This window comes from Quercus robur, chromosome 2 (assembly GCF_932294415.1).
Source record: "Quercus robur chromosome 2, dhQueRobu3.1, whole genome shotgun sequence".
NCBI lineage: Eukaryota > Viridiplantae > Streptophyta > Magnoliopsida > Fagales > Fagaceae > Quercus > Quercus robur.
Window position 1 is genome coordinate 19,512,671 of NC_065535.1, and position 22,624 is coordinate 19,535,294.

Consider the following 22,624-nt stretch of genomic DNA (forward strand, 5'->3'; position numbering starts at 1 on the left):
TATATCTTCTTTTTATAACCACTCTACTATGTGGCTTAGGCTCTAACACAACGATAACTAAAATATCTGGACTCTAAGCCTCTGTCATGAAAATCCCCACTGTAACCAAGTTCAAGAACCTCTCTGTAAATGGAAACAAATAGGATTTTTTGGTTCATGTTTAGGGTTTTTTTTTTTTTTTTTTTTTTTTTCGCTTTTTCAGTTCTTGTTTTGTATTTATTTATAGGACCCTGCCACAATGAGAGACAGGATACTTGAGATACCTTCTCATGACTATGGGTCAAATAATACTTTTATCCCTATTAATATGAGATAGTGGATAAAATTGAAAATTCATACATGCTTGTATGCAAGAGACAACATCAAAGAAGGAACATGTATAAGTGCCAGCCGAGGCAAGGATAGAACATTTAGGATATCCTTTGTATAGCCAAAGTGACAATTTTCAAAAGAAATAAATTCAACTAGCCTTATCACAAGTCATTAGAGCATTCGCATCAGACTTATAGCTAAATTAGTCTGGTGCTAAAAATGTAGCGAAAGACCCACAAAAACTCAAATTCATGTAGCTCGTCAATAAATGAAGCCGCCTAGACTAAAATTTTAATGGCAAGACTTACAAGTGAAAGCAAGAGGAAACTAAGAACAAATTGAGAGCAAAGGAAAGGCAAACAGATTCAGACATTTAGGGGGAAGGGCAAATTTCAGTTGCATGCATAGAGAACCTCAATCTAGATTCCACATTTTCTTGTCCCTCAATTACAGTTAGGATTAGGTTTGATGTCACTTGTAAGGGTTATGAATTTGTTTGGTTGTCGAATTTGAGATTGCCATCTACAATTGAGATTACTCAAATTGATAAATTACGTTCAATTGCATGCAAATCGTGGAGGCACCAACAAATCACCAAAAATATTGAATGCAATAGAAAATAAATTTGACACAATATTTGTTAACAAATGAGGAAAACCTCACAAGGCGAAAACCTCACCGGGTGATTTTAAGGTCACTATTCCCAAGAATCCACTAATCAACAATCAAGCGATTACAAGTATAAAGAATCTTACCAACTACCCAAACCTATCCCGAAATATCAACCTATAGTTGAACCTTCACTCCAATATCCAATTGGACTTTACCTTGTAGTAGCCTTCTTTCCCTTGATGTTCAAATCTCCAATCTGTGACTAACCCTTTGCACAGATCCCAGTACATGACTAACTCCAGCAACTTGAATGGTTGTTATTGGCTGCAAAGTTGTTCACTTCATCAATAATAAAGATCAGGAAGCACTTGGTTACAAAACCCTATGGCGTACAAACGCAGTAGCTTCTCACAGAGAAAATAAGTCTCTTGGTCTCTATATCTGTATATGAAGGCTTTTAAAATAAGCCTTATATATGTCTAGGATTGTGAGAAAAGAAACCCTAGACAAACGCATAAGCTTGGGCCGAATTTTAGATATGGAAAACTGAAAATCATAAGTCTCAATAGATCGAGTTACTATCGAGCTATCTATCAAGCTTCACATTAAGTCTTGATAGCAAGCATTTGTCGAGTTATCTGTCTAGATTTAATGAATAGCTTTTCTTCACTTGTTTCTTGGATTAATCTTTGTGTCTTTAATACTTGACTCGAACAACATGTTTCTTGAAGTACTAAACTCATCTTAGATCTACCCAATTACAAGTAAAATCCATTTTGTCAAAATATTAGCCAATTACAAAAAATATGACTAAGGAATCATTTTTTTTTTTTTTTTTTTGGGTAGGTAGGTAGGTTGGATTTGGTCTCAAGCCCTTATTCAATGGGGAAAAAAAAAATAACAATTGAGGTAATTCGAGGAAAATTATTATTATTATTATTATTTTGTATAGATATAATTGAATTTGAGATTCATATAATAGTCAAAATATAATTACATCCTTTGTGATGTCTCATGTTTAAGGTTCAAATCTCATGCCTGCCCCACCAACTATATATCTCCAAAAAAGAAAATGTTGATAAAAAATGTTTTAGGCTAAAATGGGGGGATAAACACCCCTAAACTTTGGGGATTTTTAATTTTACACCTTGAAATAATATAATTTGGGTTTTGTCCAAAAATGAAAATTGAGATAATTTGAGTAAAATTATTTATTTGTTTTTTTATAGATATAATTGAATTTCATATTCAAGTAATAGTCAAATTACAATGACATCCTTTGTAATGTCCCATGTTTGAGGTTCAAATCCCATGCCTCCCCCACAATCTATATATCTTTAAAAAAAAAAAATGATTTGAATTTTACACCCTGAAATATTATGATTTGGATTTTATTCCTTAATGTTATATGTCATTTGGATCAGCATCCCCTCCATCAATTTCTTGTTGATGTGTTTGTTAAGTGACACATCAACTTGTCATGTATACTAATTAAACCAATTAAACTTGATATGTCTTTAACTAATCCGTGTAATTAACTAAACTTGAAAACCTTTAAAAGAATTAAAATGTCTTTAAAATCTATTAAAATAATTAAATTATATTTTTTACATTTTAACATTTTATCACATGAACAAATTAAAAAGATATAATACATACATGAGTGATGAACAAATTGAAAGGATATTACTTATGATTAATAAAATTTAAGGATGTTCTACATTTTTTTTTTAATTATATAAAATTTTCTTTTATACATAAAAATTATATATATATATATATATATATATATATATATAGATATTACTTATGATTAATAAAATTTAAGGATGTTATACATTATTTTTTTATAATTATATAAAATTTTCTTTTATACAAGAAAATTGTGTGTATATATACACACACACACGAAGAACAGCTTAGTAGTGATTTTAATGCAAGTAAACTTCACCAAGTGATTGATTAATTCAATTAAAATTGCAATCACAATGAATAAAACAAATTGCAGAAACATTTTAAGATTTTTTTAAAAAATAGATATATATATTTTTTGTCCTTATCTTCTCCTATAATTTCTAAATTATTGATAAAAATTTTAATTTGATTACAATCCAAATTTTTTATGCAATCTTTTTATTATTAATTTATCTATTCTTTTAATTTCTTATAATAATTTAAAAAAAACATTTAATTTAATTTTTTTAAAACACCTCATAGATTGACATAAAATTATAGTTATTCGTATCGACTTTTTTCTATACATCTCTATTAATTTTTTAGATAAATATGAAGACTTAGTTGTTGTTTTCTTTTTGTTTTTTCCTTCACTCTTTTTGCTAACATTGCACATATATTAGACTTCATTCTCTCAATTTCTTCTCCGTAACTTTTTTTTTAATAGGAACTTCTTTGTAACTTTGAGTTTATGTGTTGAATTATATTTCTTTCTTTTTGATGCTTCATTGAAGTTACTTTTTTATTATTTATATTTCTTTCTTTTCAATGCTTCATTTAAGCTACTTTTTATGTTTAGTAATTTAGATTGTTCTTAATTATTAAATTGAGTTTTCCACTTAAATATGATTTCAATTATTGTTTTTGATAGTTTTTAATTATTCAATTCAAGGTTTTTCTATTAAAATATACGTTGGTGATTAATTGAGATATATACATATATATATATATATATATATATATATGCATTTTATAATATCTTAGTTTCACACAATATGCATTCATTATATAACTTAAAAGTAAAATATTCATTTATTTTTATGATATATTTTATTATCTAATTTTAAGTAAATTAATAAAAAAAAATTATTTACATATAAATTTTTGATTAAGCCGTGCATCGCAATAATGCTAATTAATTTATTAGAAAAGTAAAGAATTGAACTTCACCCATACGCCAACGGGGGCTTGGCTGAGTGGGTAAGGTTCGGACGCTTCGTGCACCACACCTAGGTTCGAGTCTCGCTGCCCGCAAGAGTTCGTTGGTGGCATCCTTAGTGAGGGTTTGCCCCCTCGCACGAGCTTATGCCGTAATCATCCGGTTGCTCGGCACCCTGCCTGGGGGTTTAATATAACCATAAATGCCCCCATTTTTGTTTACCAAAAAAAAAAAAAAAACTTCACTCATACATCAATCTATGCATGTGAACTTAGCCCAAAAGTTTGATTTCCAAGTCCTCCACTGGAATTTTTAGGCTGGAAAGTTCAGTCTTAGATTAATGGGGGCCACCACTTCCATTGCAGAACTGTGTCTGGGTAACTCAAAGTCTACTTATTGTATAAAACATTAGTGGCCACCGAGTACATAATGTTTTTTTAAAAAACATTATGTACTCGGTAACCACATTTGGCCATCCACAATGGAACCAAACTTCCAAATTTATCATTCATCGGACCAACCAAGATCTAATCTATCAAATACCACTCTCACCCCTCTTAATTACTCTCTTACCCGTACACACCAAATAGTATTAGGCTTGAAAAAGTTACTAGAATACAAGCTAAATTTACATTATTACTAAGCAACTTACTATGTAACCCATGGTACTATTTTGTTTTTATTTTTTATTTTTTTTTTGGCCTATGATATCTATTCTTAATGATTATTTTTTATCATTAGACTAAAATACCAATTGGTTTTTAACATAAGTGGAAATTGAACTTGTAAAGTTGTGATTTACAATTATATTTTATGTTGGCTTTATTCCATGATAAAAAGTGTTGTAATTGCATTAATTTATTTTCTTGTACTTTGTGGGATTTTATTGTATTAGGTTTAGTATTAAGTTGGTGAAGAATCGAATATGAAATAAACACTACAAGAAAACTGAGCATTTGCGGCGGCCCTATTGCGGCGGGTGCAAAAACCGCCGCTATAGGTCACCTATTGCGGCGCATTTTTGGTCCGCCGCTATACATGAGATCTATTGCGGCGGTCCATATGCCCGCCGCAATAGCTCTAGTATTTTGCGGCGTACTATAGCGGCGGGCCAATGACCCGCCGCAATAGACCTGTTTTAGCGGCATTTATCTTAGATATAGCGGCGGGTCACTTACCCGCCGCAATAGCTCAAGTATTTTGCGGCGTGCTACAGCGGCGGGCCAACGACCCGCCGCAATAGACCTGTTTTAGGGGCATTAAGCTTAGATATAGCGGCGGGTCACTGACCCGCCGCAATATGTACACCTTTTTGCGGCGGGTTGGACCGCCGCAATAGACATTTAAATTTCCCACTATTTTTTCATCTTCCCATTTAAAGATCAAATAGTAAATTACACCCGATTGGCATGAAAATTGACATGCATGTTAAGAACATATAGAAAATGTGATCCAACGGTTGGATTTTCAAAATTTGAATTCAAAAATAAGTTATTGGTTGGTGTAACATTTTTTAGAGTTACATCAAGTATAACTAGAACCCAACTTTATATTTCTTAATTCGATGTAAATTTTGACAAATTTACCGTTAAATTACATTATCTTCATATATTTTTCATGCATACAAAATTCCAAGGTGATCAAAGATTAATAGTCATGTAATCAATCAATTATTTAAATTCAAGTTTTTGTAATTTAAAATAACCCATAAAAGATGAGTTTAAAGATCAAATGGTAAATTACACCCGATTGGCATGAAAATTGGCATGCATGTTAAGAAAAAATAGAAAATGTGATCCAACGGTTGGATTTTTAAAATGTGAATTCAACAATAAGTTATTGGTTGGTTTAACATTTTTTAGAGTTACATCAAGTGTAACTTGAACCCAACCTTATATTTCTTAATTTGATGTGAATTTTGACAAATCTACCGTTAGATTACATTATCTTCATATATTTTTCTTGCTTAAAAAATTTCAAGGTGATCAAATATTATAGCCATATCATCAATCAATTATTTAAATTCAAATTTTCATAGTTTAAAATAACGCATAAAATATGAGTTTAAAGATGAAAGGGTAAATTACATCCGATTGGCAAGAAAATTCGCATGCATGTTAAAAACATATAGAAAATGTGATCCAACGGTTGGATTTTTAAAATATGAATTCAACAATAACTTATTGGATGGTGTGACATTTTTAGAGTTACATCAAGTGTAACTTGAACCCAATCCTATACTTCTTAATTCGATGTGAATTTTGACAAATCTACCGTTAGATTACATTATCTTCATATATTTTTCATGCTTACAAAATTTCAAGGTGATCAAAGATTAAAAGGCATGTCATCAATAAATTATTTAAATTCAAGTTCTTGTAGTTTAAAATAACGCATAAAAGATGAGTTTAAAGATCAAATGATAAATTACACCCGATTGGAAAGAAAATTGGCATGCATGTTAAGAACAAATAGAAAATGTGATCCAACGGTTAGATTTTCAAAATGTGAATTCAACAATAAGTTATTAGTTGGTGTAACATTTTTTAAAGTTACATCAAGTGTAACTTGAACCCAACCTTATATTTCTTAATTTGATGTGAATTTTGACAAATCTACCATTAGATTACATTATCTTCATATATTTTTCATGCTTAAAAAATTTCAAGGTGATCAAAGATTAATAGTCATGTCATCAATCAATTGTTTAAATTCAAGTTCTTGTAGTTTAAAATAACGTATAGAAGATGAGTTTAAAGATCAAATGGTAAATTACATCCGATTGGCATGAAAATTGGCATGCATGTTAATAACATATAGAAAATGTGATCCAACGGTTGGATTTTCAAAATTTTAATTCAACAATAAGTTATTGGTTGGTGTAACATTTTTTAGAGTTACATCAAGTGTAACTAGAACCCAACGATATATTTCTTAATTCGATGTGAATTTTGACAAATGTACCATTAGATTACATTATCTTTATATATTTTTCATGCATACAAAATTTCAAGGTGATCAAAGATTAATAGTCATGTCATCAATTAATTATTTAAATTCAAGTTTTTGTAATTTAAAATAACGCATAAAAGATGACTTTAAAGATCAAATGGTAAATTACACCCGATTGGCATGAAAATTGGCATGCATGTTAAAAACAAATATAAGATGTGATCCAACGGTTGGATTTTCAAAATATGAATTCAACAATAAGTTATTGGTTGGTGTAACATTTTTTAGAGTTACATCAAGTGTAACTTGAACCCAACGCTATATTTCTTAATTCGATGTGAATTTTCTCAAATCTACCGTTAGATTACATTATCTTCATATATTTTTCAAGCAAACAAAATTTTAAGGTGATCAAAAATTAATAGTCATGTCATTAATCAATTGTTTAAATTCAAGTTTTTGTAATTTAAAATAACGCATAAAAAATGAGTTTAAAGATCAAATGGTAAATTACACCCGATAGGCATGAAAATTAGCATGCATGTTAAGAACAAATATAAAATGTAATCCAACGGTTGGATTTTCAAAATTTGAATTCAAAAATAAGTTATTGGTTGGTGTAATATTTTTTAGAGTTACATCAAGTGTAACTAAAACCCAACGATATATTTCTTAATTCGGTGTGAATCTTGACAAATTTACCGTTAGATTACATTATCTTCATATATTTTTCATGCATGCAAAATTTCATGGTGATCAAAGATTAATAGTCATGTCATCAATTAATTATTTAAATTCAAGTTTTTGTAATTTAAAATAACGCATAAAAGATGAGTTTAAAGATCAAATGGTAAATCACACCCGATTGGCATGAAAATTGGCATGCACGTTAAAAACAAATAGAAGATGTGATCCAACGGTTGAATTTTCAAAATATGAATTCAAAAATAAGTTATTGGTTAGTATAACATTTTTTAGAGTTACATCAAGTGTAACTTGAACCCAACGCTATATTTCTTAATTAGATGTGAATTTTGACAAATCTACCGTTAGATTATATTATCTTCATATATTTTTCAAGCATACAAAATTTCAAGGTGATCAAAAATTAATCAATCAATTGTTTAAATTAAAGTTTTTGTAATTTAAAATAACGCATAAAATATGAGTTTAAAGATCAAATGGTAAATTACACCCGATTGGCATGAAAATTGGTATGCATTTTAAGAACATATAGAAAATGTGATCAAACAGTTGGATTTTTAAAATATGAATTCAACAATAAGTTATTAGTTGGTGTAATATTTTTTAGAGTTACATCAAGTGTAACTTGAACCCAACGCTATATTTCTTAATTCGATGTGAATTTTGACAAATCTACCGTTAGATTACATTATCTTCATATATTTTTCATGCTTACAAAATTTCAATGTGATCAGAGATTTATAGCTATGTCATCAATCAATTTTTTAAATTCAAGTTTTCGTAGTTTAAAATAACGCATAAAAGATGAGTTTAAAGATTAAAGGGTAAATTATATCCGATTGGCATGAAAATTGGCATGCATGTTAAAAACATATAGAAAATGTGATCCAACGGTTAGATTTTCAAAATATGAATTCAAAAATAAGTTATTGGTTGGTATAACATTTTTTAGAGTTACATCAAGTGTAACTTGAACTCAACCCTATATTTCTTAATTCGATATGAATTTTGACAAATCTACCGTTAGATTACATTATCTTCATATATTTTTCATGCTTACAAAATTTCAATGTGATCAGAGATTTATAGTTATGTCATCAATAAATTGTTTAAATTCAAGTTTTTGTAGTTTAAAATAACGCATAAAAGATTAGTTTAAAGATCAAATGGTAAATTACACCCGATTGACATGAAAATTGGCATGCATGGTAAGAGAAAATAGAAAATGTGATCCAACGGTTGGATTTGCAAAATATGAATTTAACAATAAGTTATTGGTTCGTGTGACATTTTTTAAAGTTACATCAAGTGTAACTTGAACCCAACCTTATATTTCTTAATTTGATGTGAATTTTGACAAATATACCGTTAGATTACATTATCTTCATATATTTTTCATGCTTAAAAAATTTCAAGGTGATCAAAGATTAATAGCCACGTCATCAATTAATTGTTTAAATTCAAGTTTTTGTAGTTTAAAATAACGCAGAAAAAGAATTTAAAAATCAAATGGTAAATTACATCCAATTGGCATGAAAATTGGCATGCACGTTAAGAACATATAGAAAATGTGATCCAGCGGTTGGATTTGCAAAATATGAATTCAACAATAAGTTATTGGTTGGTGTAACATTTTTTAGAGTTACAACAAGTGTAACTTGAACCTAACCCTATATTTCTTAATTCAATGTGAATTTTAACAAATCTACCGTTGGATTACATTATCTTTATATATTTTTCTTGCTTACAAAATTTCAAGGTGATCAAAGATTAATAGCCATATCATCAATCAATTATTTAAATTCAAGTTTTTATAGTTTAAAATAACGCATAAAAAGAGTTTAAAGATCAAATGGTAAATTACATCCGATTGGTATTAAAATTGGTATGCACGTTAAGAACATATAAAAAATGTGATCCAGTGGTTGGATTTTCAAAATATGAATTCAACAAAAAGTTATTGGTTGGTGTAACATTTTATAGAGTTACATCAAATGTAACTTAAACTCAGCCCTATATTTCTTAAGTCGATATGAATTTTAACAAATCTACTGTTAGATTACATTATCTTCACATATTTTTCATGCTTAAAAAATATCAAGGTGATCCAAGATTAATAACAATGTCATCAATCAATTGTTTAAATTCAAGTTTTTGTAGTTTAAAATAACGCATAAATAGTGAGTTTAAAGATCAAGTGGTAAATTACATCCGATTGACATAAAAATTGGCATGCATGTTAAGAACATATAGAAAATGTGATCTATCGGTTGGATTTTCAAAATATGAATTCAACAATAAGTTATTGGATGGTGTAACATTTTTTAAAGTTACATCAAGTGTAACTTGAACCCAACCCTATATTTCTTAATTCAATGTGAATTTTGGTAATTTTAATAATTGGATAATTGGATGGGTTGGGATTTACTCATTATAATTGAGTTGGGTTGGATTTGAGTTAGAAACAATTAGTTAAATGGGTTTTATATACCCAACCTAATTAAAATCTTAAATTAAATTTTATTATTGTTGGTCCTCGAGTCTCATCTTACATTTTTTTTTAGCTATTACATTATATTTTACTAATTTTTAGTGAGGAATTATATTTTATTAATTTGAAGTATTAAATTAAATTAAATCTTGTTAAATTGAATTATTAAAAAATATTTTTATTAATTAATATAGTTTATTTTTTTTAATTTGTACTATTAAATTATATTTTATTAATTTGAAGTATTATATTCAATCTTATTAATCATGAAAATATTAAATATTACTATTTATAAAATATTTATGTATTAAAGATTAAATATTACTATTTATGAAATATTTATTTTTATTTTATTTTTTTTGTAATTTATGGAATATTTAGTTCGGTCATATATACAAGAAATTTTATCACCAAATCTATTTGGGATGGAACTCATCTACAATATGAAATTAGGAGATTTATGTGAGAAGAGCTATCTTTTTTATTTTATTTTATTGTGTTCCTATTTTTCTATTAACGTAATTCAATTATTACTTAAATTCTATGATTTTTAATTAAAAAAATTTAGATAATGCAATTCATCTTAATTATTGATATTATTTTTTGATTTGGTGTTTTTAATTGATTATGCTAATTATTTCCTTACTTATGACAATGTTAAAAATGCTATGACTGGTAATTTATAGGTAAAATTTACATATACATTGCAATCTAGATACTTTATTTTTGTAATTTGTGGAATTTATTTTTGGTTATATATGCAAGAAATTTGTTAGCAAGTATAATGGAAAGATTTTTAATTGCCATATATATATATAAACAAATTAAAATTTTACTACAAAGAGCTTCTAAAAATTTAAAACTTGCCATAATTTTTAAAAATTACTATTTTATTTATTATTAAACTATATTCTATTATAAAAAATATATTTTTAAATTTATATATAATATTTTTATTAAGGTATAAATCGGACATAATACTTGTGTATTAAATATTATTATGTAGAAAATATTTAATGAGGAGTACTACTAATTTAGTGGTAAGGCATGCACGGAATAATGTGTTGCCCAAGTTCGAACCCTACTAAAATCCATAATTTTTTTTTTTCTCTTTATAACATAAAACTACATCGTTTTATTCATTAACTTAAAAAAAAAAAAAAAAAAAAAAAAAAAAAAAACCCTAATCTCTACGTTTCTCCCTTCAGCCGCCTCACCCTCATTCTTTTCTTTTCTTCTCTCTAAGTTTCATGCCTCTCTCTTACCTCTTCACCATCTCTCTCTTCATCACCCCCATTCTTTCTCCCAACTGTAGCCAACCACCACATCCACTCACCGGCGACGTAGTTGGGCGGCGGCTTGGGGTTGAGGAAGTTGAGTTTGGGCGACGGCTATGGCTTTCAATATGCCCTCTCCGATTTCCTCAGTGATGCAGGTTTGTGGGTGGCCATTGTTTTTTTTTTTTTCCTCTCCGATCTATGGATTTCAAGGGCCGTGGGTGGGTTTGTGTCGATCTGGTGGTGATTGCTTGGATTTGATGGGGAGTACGATTATTAATCGGCGATTTTGCAGTTGGAAATCTAAATTTCTGTCCCGATCTACTAGGAACGAGATCTGCCTACTCCAGGTTTACTTTCATATATTTATATACATATATTTTTTTATGTTTTGTGTAATTTGGATCCGGGATGTTTATACATATATGCTTTATACAAATATATATATATATATATATATATAAATAAGCCTATATAACTCACAGAAATTGATTTTTTTTTTATTAGGAAAATCAAAATCACACACAAACGCACAAATTGAGAATGAAAAGTGATACATAATGCACTCAGCATTGGATTATACTTTTTTTTTATAAATAAAAATAAATAAATAAATTGAAAACTTTTATGGAAATGAAATAATTAGTATTTTATTATAAGATTGAAATGAGATTAGGGTTTAAGATAGAGGTACTGACGAGAAGGAGGGCATTAAATTTTTTTTTGAGAAAATCCTTGAACTATTTGAGAGTTTTGCCTTTTTGGTATTAAACCAATAATGTGTTTGTAGCTTAGTGGTGGCTATTTGGGATGGGACAAAGTTTTTCATGTTAGTAAAAATTCTATCTTCTCATGATTTACATAGTGATAGTGGGTTTTGGTTAGTAAATCTGTAAACGATGTCCACTTATATAACATGTTTTTTTTAATAAAGTCTATGGAAGGGTTTGGCTGATTGGAATTTCACTATGATTTTAAACATGTATTTTAAGGGTTTTAACTTTTTATCGGTAAATTCTTCCATGAATATAAATAAAAGGTTAAGAATAAAAAACTTTAAATATCAGTTTCTAGATATGATGGATTGTTTACAAACTTATGCTATAATTAAACATTGATCTAGTAAAAAATAAGAACTTTTCTAAATACGATTATAATTCTGAAAATTGTTATTTGAATCTTACTTGATAGTGTTTCTCATGTTGTAGCATTGGAGATTGGCATCATGATAGCTACTATACAAATCATTGCATCAACAAAAAAAGAAAATAACAAATGGCATAAGCTGCCGCATTTAAAGAATGTTGACAGGTATCCCATTGTTTTTATTTATTTATTTATTTATTTTTTATTTATATATATGAACTACAGGTATCCCATTGTTGAGACCTAATAGGAGATCCTAATTCAAAAAGAAGCTTTTCATGTACTCGGCTATTGGTAGGATTAGGATGCATTAGAGTTTTTTAGGCATAGTGAAGTGAGGATTGAATTTTGTAACTAATATGCGTTTAAATAAACATTGAAATATAGTGGTATTCATCTTAATATGATATTGTGAGTAGTATTCATCTTTATCTTTGATAGTTTATTTTGAAAACATCGTAAAAAGATATATATATATATATATACTTTTTTTTTTCAATCTCTAAAATAGTGTAGTGATTTTTCTATACAAAATTAGCAAACTATGTTTATGTATAGGAGTTTCAAAGATTTACTATGTGTTTTGGGGAAAATCAATAAGTATAGTGTAGGGTTTTTTTTTTTTATATAATTTTTAAAAATTTAAATTCCAATTGTCTTTAACCATTTGTCATAATGCTTTTTGTCTTGAAGTTATGTTTTGGGAAAATCAATTTAAACTAAACAATATGTTAGTTATTGGCTATATTAAAAAGTTGATACAAAAATTAGAGAGCAAACCTCAATTTTCTTAATTAAATTCAATACATGGATTCATTAAATTTAATTATCTTTCGGAAAGATATATATATATATATATGTATATATATATTTATGCTTTAATTTAGTTAGATAATCTAAGGAATTGTACTTAAATTTTATCCTTAATCGAACTATTTATATTCAAGTATGAAAATTCTCAACACTTGTTATTTCTTTTTATGATAAATAGCTCAAAGTATAAAACACTTTCATAATGTATTCTTTATTCTTTCTCATTCCTAAATCCATTTTATTAGCTTTCTAAAAAAAAAGAAGAAAAAAAAAAGAAATCCATTTTATATTTATTAACATGATTACTAAACGGGTATAACATGTCTAAAAAATTAAATAAATTGGCAACAGTTGCTAGCATGTTTATGCCACATAGCACTAAAATATAAAACACTTGAATAATGTTTTCTGCATACGCTCTCTTTGTTTTGAAGTAAAATATTTTCAACTATAAAATATTTTATATGTAAAATATTTTTGGTAAAACATTTTATCAGCTTGGTTACCAAATGAGTGTAACGTATTTAAAGAACTTTGGTGGTAGGGATCAAATTTGTACTTGGCATACCACTTGTGTTCTCAAAAAGACAACCATTCTAATTCTTGATTATATGCACTTCAAAGCTTCTTCCTTCTTTTTTATTTTATTTTTATTTTCGATTATCAATATCCATGTATAGCCCAATTTGTTTTTATTCCAAATAAAGTGGTGGAAGTTTGTCTACTAAAGGTCCTGCCTAATCTTTTTGGTTAGCTAATAGCTAAACTTGAAATTGTTTTGTAAATGTGCATTACTTCAATTATCTGTAACCAAGACAAAGATATGATTGCTAGATGTCAAACCTTAGTATTATTTTTAAGCTTATCAGTGTTTTCCTACTTCATGCTTTTTAGATTAGTATAATAAAGTGTTTTCCTAGCTCATATTCTATAGTACCAACAAATTTTTTATTTTTGTTTTTATAGTACCCACTTATATCTTAACCATGAGATGATAACTAATTTATTGCCTGGCAGAGTTTGGTTACTTGTTACAGTACACACACAAGTATCTCCACTTAAGTTACAATGTTAATGCCATGTGTTGCGGTATGGTTACAGGAAGTATATTGCAAGAGACCAAAATAATCAAATATGCAAATTGCAAGCATCCATCAAATCATAAACCGGAAAAATAGAATGACTTCCTATGATAGATATCCAATCTAATAGTGTTTTAAAGAAGAAAAGTTATAAGTTGGCTATTGTCTTTTTAGAGTCTTCAAAACACCGGTTGTTTCTCTCCTACCAAATGCACCACATCAAACAATGACTTCTAAAAGATTGTTCAGTAACTGGATCGGTTATATGATAAGAAAATTTAGAAAAAAAAATATAAAATAAAAGTAATAATCACAAGGGAATAAGTGTCATTTTTAAAAAATAGGAGAGAGTTTTTGACATTGTTGGGGAAAAACTTGAACTTCCTATGCTCCAGCAGGTGGTGAAGGTGTGCCTAATAGTTATAACATTTATTGCTGAATACTTGCTTATAGCTATTCTTTACCATATTATATTTTCTCACAAGGGAACTAAAATTAACTCCTGTTCTTTTTTTTTTTTGTAGATGGAGGAAGTGCTGCATCTGAGGATGGGACTACCAATGTATGAGATGCTGCTGTTGGCTCTTTACTCTTGTGAGAACTACTAATTGTTATTCGGATACCTACATAGGTAATGAGTACTTTTATGTTGTTTTCCAAAATAAAGTCTGGTGAAAATGTTTTGTTGTTAGCTAAAGGAATATAATTATAATGCAATTGAGATTTATGAAGCTTCAGTTTCTGCTGTTCCATATGTTTTTCTGTGTGTGACATCACTGCTCATTTTATGATAAATGTAAATAAAAAGGCTTATGTATGACTAGCAAAAAAATTTTCTGTTGTTTATTATTATAGGTATCTGGTTGTATTGTTGAAACTATACATGTCCTTTGTATTTTATTTGGGAAATGACAATTGTCTCCAATTAACTCTAGCTCAAATGGTATAAGAATAAGGTGAAGGATGAGATTGTGAGATCGAGACTCATGGGTGCACGAGTAACTGGCTAATAAAAAAAAAGAATTGACAATTGTCTCTTTTAAATTTAATAACAAAAATATTTACATATTGTTTCCATATAGACAAAATTGTTAAAGATCATTGATGGGTTTGTCATTGGCATGAAGTTTCAAGGTTTGGTGCCTTTTTCTCGACCTGGTTTGTAAGTCAGATTGTTTAACTCTCACTCTCAGTTTGGTTTCATAATTGAGCCAAGTCTTTCTTTTGAATGTGGCCGATTCTAGGTACAAATGACTACATTTTAACTTTGTTTGAGTATGTAATATGCTATGCACGTTTCATATAATATCCATAATTCATTTTTCAGTCAAAATACTCTGTAACTCCAACACCCATGAATAAAATCTCTCATCTCCACCTTTGAAAGTGAGACCAAAAGTATTGGACAAGCTTAAAATCTGAAGTTTCTTTTCCCTTCTTTCCTCAAGGTAATTTCTTTTGTTGCCTAAACCAGTCTTGGGCTGCTTGAAATGGTTGGAATTCTAAATGATTACAACAACAACAACCAAGCCCAAATCCTAAATTTTTTGGCTTTGGCTTTAGATCTGTAACAGTTTGTTAGAATCTGTCACAAGTATTCTTTTCCACCATTCTATTCTATTTGTAAACTAAAATCATACTTCTTATTATTTTCTTAATTGACATGTTCTTTTTTACTACTTCTACTAATGCTATTTTTGGTAATCCTTTTCCTTTTTTTGCCGGTGCATTAATTGCTCTCTATAGAACATGACTAAACCATGTCAAGTGACTCTCCCTTATCTTTTCATTATTAAGGCCACTCATCTTTAGAACGATTTTTCTCATTATGAATCCTATCTTTCCATGTATTTTCATTTATCCATTTTAGAATTCACATTTGTGATATTGTGTTAGTAGAGTTAAAACTATTACAGGTTCTTTGTAACAGGTCTGAATAATATATTTGATGCAAACAGCGGTTTTAAAACCCACTGATAAAAACAAAAAAAATAAAAAAAAAAAAGCTATAGCGGCGGTCAAAAAGCGCCGCAATAGATGCACATTTTATGTTTTAAATGATTCCCTATAGCGGCGCTTATCGCCCGCCGCTACAAGTGCAATTAGTTTGTTTTGATTAATTGCCTATAGCGGCGTCGTCTGCCCGCCGCTAAAGGTAGACACCAATAGCGGCGGGTATGACCCCGCCGCTAAAAGTCGATGCCATGAATTCTGAACACGTATGGCGGCGGTTTTATGCCCGCCGCAATAAACGTTCACCCGCCGCTAAAAGGTATATCTATAGCGGCGCTTTATGCGACCGCCGCAATCGACCTATAGCGGCACTGCAACACTGACGGGACGGCCCGCCGCAATAGCACCCGCCGCTATAGGTCGAATGTACCTTTAGCGGCGCTTTTTTGGGCTTTAGCGGCGGTTTTGGCCCGCCGCAATAGCCCGTTTTTCTTGTAGTGAAAGATCGGTACAGTTTCGCGACTAGCTCACAAGAAGTTCGTGAGAAGAGTAACCTACCAAAAGGCCACGTGAGAAGCACATGTTGGAAGTTGAAGAGTCAAGTGTCAAGCTTCATTTTGCAAGTACTTCGCAAGACAGGCCATCTTGGGAGATACCCGCGAAACATTCTGCCTGGAGGATTTTAAGTGTGAATTTTTTATCTTTCACTCATACTATATATACCCTTATTACCCACAAATGTAAAAGAGGCTATTCAGAAAGAAAAACCCTAGATAGGTTTTCTATAACATAACACTCCTACCTTTAGAGAGAGAGCTGCTCATCTTTAGTAAGAAATCATTATAGCATCTTCTCCTTCCCTCTCCCATTGTCATACCCTGAGAGAAGTTTTGTACCCAAAAACAACCTACACCTACTCCAAGTGTAGAGAGTGTTTTGGAGCCTGGGAAACTTTGGGAATTTGCCAAAAGAAGCCAGTGAAGCTTGGTGGATGCAATCAGGCTTATTGCGAGATCTGGAAAGTTAGTGAAGACAAGACTCCGAGAAGTTCATTGGTAGCAGGAACTTAGAGGGCTCAAGTACATTGGGTATACTAAACTTGGAGGGTCTTTTGTTATTTGTGTACTTCAACTTTATTCTTTAGTGGATTGATTTCAACTTAAAGAGTCGCGAAGAGGTTTTTCACTGAGTTCTTCAGTTTCCTCTTCGATAACACGACTTAGTATTATTTTGTGTTTGCATCTTTCTTCCCTTACTCTTGTTCTTTACATTTATTGTTTGTTATTCATGTTTATGCACTAGAGTAGTATCAGTTCATTGTGCTCATTTATTCTTATTCCGCACTTTGTTTAAATTAAAGTAAAAGTAATCTAACTGTAACTTTTAATTTTGGGGGTCTAAACAAACTCGTGTGTTTTTGCACAAATCTAAGCCCTTACAGAACTCCAGATTTATTTTTTAATTATACGAGACTTTAAGTAACTCACGGTACTTAAAGCAACCATAAGTCTCAATTATGTATCATCAATAGACAAATTAAGGTTAGCTACATGATTTTTCTTTTTCCATTTTATTAATGTTATTTTAGGTCTATCTCTATTTTTCCCTCCTTTTTTTGTTCTCTAAATTTGATTCAACTCATTGTTTCTCATTGGTATATTAATCGCTCTCATATGTACATGATCAAATCATCTCAAGCAACCCTCCCTCATCTTTCCATAAATAGGCGTCACACCTATTTGTAAGCAAATTTTCTCTTTTAGAATTCTATCTTGTCTTGTATTATTTCCACCTAACCATTTTAACATTCTCATTTCAACTACACATTTTATGAACATGTTACATCTTAACAGTCCTACATTCAATACCTTGGGGTATAGCTAGAGGTCTTATAGTAGTCTTATAGATAACATTCTCCATTTAACTTTATAGGTATTCAAGAATCACTCAATACTCTCGATACTCTTCTCCATTTCATCTACTTTGCTTCTGTCCTTTAATTCATATCATTTTTAATTTCTCAATTCTTATGAATTATTAATCCAAGATATTGAATGCTCTTAGTCTATGGTATTTCTTAACCATCAAATCTTACAACCTCTTTATTTCTACTTTTACTAAAAGTACATTCATGTACTCTATTTTAGTTCTACTTAGCTGAAAGTCTTTAAACTCCATCTCTTCAAATTTCTTACATTACATTAACTCCACATCTAGTTTCATATATATGCTAAAACCAATGGCCTACATCTTGAATTGATCTAGTGAGCTTATCCATAATCACTAGTGTAAAGTGATACGGATTTAATATTGATCTTTTATGCAAATCTATAGTGATAACAAATATTCTTGTGATGTCTCCACTTGTTTTCATTCTAGTTATACTTCAATTGAACATATTTTTAATCATCAACTTAATATACTTTATAGTTCATATAAACTCCTCTTGTTTCTAAAACCCATCACATCACTTATGTAGGTATCCTATCATATTTGCCTTCTCTAGGAATAATAATCAGATCGAGATCTATGTTAGCTTTTATATATTTTTAATTAGATACCTAAGTAAGAAAATAACTTTCATATTGATCACCTAATATAAAACCAAATTGAATCTCCATATCTAAACTAATGTTGAATCACTCTCTCCCAAAATATCTTCCGAATGCAACAACTTAATTGATATGATCCTCTAAGTTCACTTTATCACTTGCCAAAGTACTTAAATTAGGTACCATAATTATTTTATGAAAATTCAAAGTTAAAATGGTAAGTGAGGTCTAATTTAAATGATATATTCTCTCTCATAAACGTGGGGTGGAAATATTGTAAATTCAAGATCTGTGTAATTTACCAATAAAAAGATGGACTCAGGTCAAGACATCATTGTCATGGAGGTAAGGAAATTTTTATCGATGGCCGACAACTAATTGTCAAGACTCAAGTGGTGATCTAGTGGCCCTTATAAGCACTAATTCAGAATTCTCATTATGCTTACAATCTTGTTTGGTCGTGGGCCATAATACACGTTACTTGTGGGCATACAATAGCTGGATTCTTGAGAAGAGACAGAGAGAGAAAGAAGGGAAGAGATGGATTATCAATTATGATTGGAGTCTTCTTCGGCAGTAGGCCAGAATCCACTTCTAGTTAGTGGTGGAAAAAAGATGGAATATATCCCAAAATATGAGAGAGAGAGAGAGATTTTTGATAGGTAATTAAATGTCTACAATTTTTACCTTTTTTTTTTTTTTTTTTTTTTTTTTTTTTTTCTTTCAATATAGGACCAATTTCTTCTTCCATCTCCCATTCCCATCCCTTTTTTAATTTCCCACGTGACCCAGAAAAAGAAAAAATAATAGAAAAAGAGTTAAGTGTATCGTTGGTTTCATAACAACCAACAAACAAAGTTAATTTTCCCAAGTCCCAATACCTAAGAACTCTCCCAAGTTTTAATGCATGAGAATCACACCATCCCAATAAGATAATGCGGGTGAAATCATTGGGGTTACTCTCTCCTCTCACGTGGGAGTGTGAGTGTGAATTCTACCATAAGCCGTATATATGGGCCCACATTTGTTATGAGGGGACGAGGACTCTTACTATAGGAGTGAATAATTTCTTGTGTAATTTGTAAAATGAAACAACGCGTTTTCGCCATATTTTTCAAAGATTAAATAAAATCAATTGATAGCAAATTAGATAACTATATATCAATTGATAGCAGATTTTTTTTAAAGTGTGGATTGGATGAGACAAAAATATTGCTTTCATGGCAGCTTGCAATTTTCATTATTTTTCTTTTGCTTGATGTTTATGATGGAGTACATCAGCTTTAGATTTTTCTTCTTGTTCACACTCTTCGGTCTAGCTTTAGTACCAATGATGGTGGAGTCCACTGTCCATACATTTTGATATTCACCTTTATATTCCTTTTTATGTTCATATTTTTAGGTCTTCCAGATTCTGCTGTATCTTCTAGCTGTCTCAAAAGGAAGCCCATTCTCACCAAGGATTAGTCTTATAATTTATTTAATCCGATGATGTAGGAGAAATTATAAGAGCCCTCATTTCACATTAATTAGATTTGGGATACCTTTTCCTGAACTTTGCTGAGGGGATCTTCAATGCTTTATCATTTTTTTCTTTACAATTTATCTCTCGTCAATAATTTCCCTTTAAATTATTAGGGTACAGTATATACCCAAAAAAAAAAAAATTAGGGAAAACAATAAAGAAAAATCTCATTTATCTTAATTAAAGAACAAAACAGTGACTTTTTTTGTCACACCAAAAAGAATCAAATATGACAATAAACAATTACTAATTATAATGAAAATTAATTCCCTGGTCCATTATTTTATGTCCATTAACCTATTCAAAACTTATCTTCTTAATCACATAATCTAAAATATAAAAGAATGAACTATTCTCCATGAAACATACCATAAAGTATGTTTGAACAAATTTGTTCATTATTATAATGACATCTGCTTTATGATCTCCATGTACACATTAGGATTTTTGAAATTTATGACGACCGCTTTATAATAGAGATAGATTATTTTGAGTATATGTAGGATTCTAAACCAAATCCTTGATTAAAAAATAAATGACTTTACAGTTGAGCTAATTAGAATGGACAACAGTCCAACTATTTTTTATTAAATAATTTTCACTTAAACCTTATAGTTTTGAATAAGTTTTATTTCAACCTTATAATTTCATATAGTTTGTTTTTTTTTTTGGTATATATGCTCATGTAGTTTTATTTAAACTTTATAGTTCACATAGTTTCATTTAAACTTTCATAATTTCAAATAATTTCATTGAAACGTTAGTATTAGTATGAATAAATTTATTTAAAGCAGTTGTCACGTGAGCATCTAATGGCATGCATGATTTTTTTTTTTTTTTTTTTTTTTGATGATCTTGAATTCGCGACAAAAGTTTTAAACCAAAGATTTTGAAAGTTTAAGTTTAAAAGATTTTATATTATCATTTTGATTACAATCGTATTCCGAAAAGTTCTAAAGTTTTATCATTTATTTTAAATTATTTTATTCATCTCTAATGATTTTAGTTTTTGTAAAATAAAAAATTAATAAACAAATTAAACCATACATAATAAAATCAATCATAAATACTTATTATTTTGTTTTTATTTAGTAATTATTGTTCATTTTTTAATAATTGTTAAATCTGTTTCTTACTTTATATATAAATTTTAAATATATTATGTGGGGCCCAATAATTTGTGGTCCTGGCCCATTTTTGCATTGGGGCCTAAGGCCCGAGCCGAGGAAGGGTATAGCCGAGAATGTGTAATAAAAGTCCAAATAGTCTTGAGATACAGCCGAGGATGATTCTGTCCTTGGCATATCCGAGGTCCCCCTGGAAGAAAGCGCAAAAACGGTATAGGAACAGTTTGGGAAAAAATCTAAAATATATATGTCAATAGAAAAGGAGACGCGGGATAGTATAACGACCAAGGACAAAGGGAAAGCTGCCATTACTGTCATTCAATACTCTGCACCTGACAGAGCCATGCTCTTCAGCTTTTACAACTACCCCCAACCACTCTAGGTATGGGCTGATAAGACAAGTCTTAAGTCCTTGGAAATTGAGCTTATACGTGGACATTGGTGAGAGGATAAAGGCCCATATAAAAGGATAAGAGAGGCAGTGTGAGAGAGAGGGGGACAACCCGTCCTCCCAGCCATGGTGTCCTAGAAACAAGGAGAATAAAAAGAGCATAGAGCTCCCCAGACTCCTCAGACGAGATTCACTGACCGGAGCCAACCCGAACTACCGTCCGGTGACCAAGACCTAGCTTTTCAAACCCACGCTCTACAAATGATATTGTTTGGGCCCTCTTTACGTACGAGTCCAACATTATCTTGGGGTCGTTACGAATCAAGTCCTTACAATTGGCGCCGTCTGTGGGAAAGGCTTGTGTCTTGGCACAGGTGGTGGGTTGAGACAATCCCTCACATCATTTCCAACAGCTGGATGTAGTGTTCTAGTGTAAAGTTCCACTAGGGGCTACGTTTCTTCACTAGGGGCTACGCTTCGTAGCGTCAGCAGCACGGATGGTTCTAGGGGTTTGGCCGAGGAGCTAATCCCCCTAAACCAAGGTCCCACGCCATAGCCGAGGGGTTAATTCCCCCAACTACTTAAAAAATCAAGTTTTGGACAGAACCAAGGTATTGCATGGTCCTCGGACTCAAACCTATGGGGAAACCAACTACTTAAGAAATCAAGTTTTGGACAGAACCAAGGTATTGCATGGTCCTCGGACTCAAACCTATGGGGAAACCAACTACTTCAAAAAATCAAGTTTTGGACAGAACCAAGGTATTGCATGGTCCTCAGACTCAAACCTATG

At 30.3% G+C, this 22,624-nt stretch overlaps 1 long non-coding RNA gene across 1 annotated transcript; it reads left to right on the forward strand.

The window, feature by feature from the left end:
* The first annotated feature begins 11,140 nt into the window (after positions 1-11,140).
* On the forward strand, positions 11,141-15,033 carry LOC126712791 (uncharacterized). Its single transcript, XR_007651158.1, has 3 exons — positions 11,141-11,592; positions 12,451-12,553; positions 14,808-15,033. It is a non-coding gene; the product is annotated as an uncharacterized LOC126712791 (long non-coding RNA).
* The last annotated feature ends 7,591 nt before the right edge of the window (positions 15,034-22,624 follow it).